Source organism: Buceros rhinoceros, unplaced genomic scaffold, assembly GCF_000710305.1.
Source record: "Buceros rhinoceros silvestris isolate BGI_N320 unplaced genomic scaffold, ASM71030v1 scaffold14665, whole genome shotgun sequence".
Classification (NCBI taxonomy): domain Eukaryota; kingdom Metazoa; phylum Chordata; class Aves; order Bucerotiformes; family Bucerotidae; genus Buceros; species Buceros rhinoceros.
Window position 1 is genome coordinate 314 of NW_010412401.1, and position 1,551 is coordinate 1,864.

Genomic DNA, 1,551 nt, shown 5'->3' on the forward strand with positions numbered 1-1,551 from the left:
GGTGTCGTTTTTGCTGATAAATAACCGCGGTCTGTGTGAGGGGATGTGGTGGTGACAGCCCACCCCGCTGCATGGCGCTGTCCTGGCAAGGCTGTGACACCCTGGAGCTCTGTTGCTCTTGAAAAAAAAAAAAATCAATTAAAAAAACAAATTTACACGTACTAATTTAACCCCTGATTTAACCGCCTGTAATAACGATTTTCGGGAGGTTTTCGTGTGCTGGCTGAGAAGATGCCCCATAGGATTTTGGGCATTGAGTGTCTCGGCTGGTCTAAACTGGTGGCCGAGGTCTTTGTGTCTGTCATGTCCTGCAGGTCACTGGGTGCAGCGACAAGACCGATAAATTACGTGAATTGTTCTGCTGTAGACTCAGGTGGGGGGCAGAGCAAGAGCGGCCGTGCATGGGTGGGGTGATGGCAGGCTTAGAAACACCTGTTAAATCTGTCACTACACCTGGAGAAGTTTTTAGTGTGGATAAGAGTTAAAACAGAGAAATGATGGCTGATGCACAGAAGGCAAATGACAGTTGAAATCAGCTATCTTACACAAAAAGCGATGTTGGTGCAGCTGTTTTCTGACCTCTGGGACTTGCAGAGGAAGGAAGGTGTTTCAGAACTCACCACTGTGCGTTTCTGCCATACACTGTTAAGGTGATATCTTAAAATCCTTCAGTTCTACTGTCCACATGTCTTTAAGTTTAAAGTGACTGCTGGCTTTTGGACATTCTCCCCATGTGTTGAATTGTTGAACGTTTCGCATGTTTGAGTGTGCTGATAAACAGACAGATACGCATCTTGTCAATGTAAAAACCCATGGATCACACGTTGTTTTACACCAGTCGTGTAGTTTCTTTTAGGAGGGGCAGAGTGCCAAACTGGCTTTAGACCATCTCGGAAAGCACGGTGTGGTTTTTTCCTCCGTGTCGTTCTACAGTCAGACTTGGTCCTCCCCCGGAACATGGTACAGAAAAGCCCCAGCTGATCAGACCTGCAGCACTGTGAAAACCAGTCTGGTTGTAGCATGGAAACAGAATGCTGCGTGTTTTTCCAAATGACGTTGAGCTCCTTCCGTCATGCCAAACTGGCTTCACGTATGTTAAACATCAGTCTCGGATTTTGAGTGGTCTGGTGCTTGTCCTGTCCTGTGTGGTATTGTCCCTGCTGCTGTTCCCCCCCCCCACCTTCCTTCTTCCGCCAGCCTGTGCATGTTGCTTCTTTGATCATGAAGATTTGCTGAGCATGATTGAAACTCCACAAATTTCTGAAATAAATAAAATGCAGCTTAGTCTTTCTGGCTGCTTAAGGTTATGTTTTGAATCTTAGAGAATACCATGTTTTAAACCAGATCAGTGGTACGGTTTGAATTGATAGGACATCGATGGGGAGGGCATGACAGAAGCTCCTGTGTTAGTCACCACTGGTTTATGTGTGCTAAGTCCTAAGAAAGCTGAAAAATAATTTCATCTAGGCTTGGACAAAAGCGTAGTGTGAATGTGCTTTATTCACGTTAGTGGTTTTCAAATAACATTTGCAATACTTGCAAATGAACCGC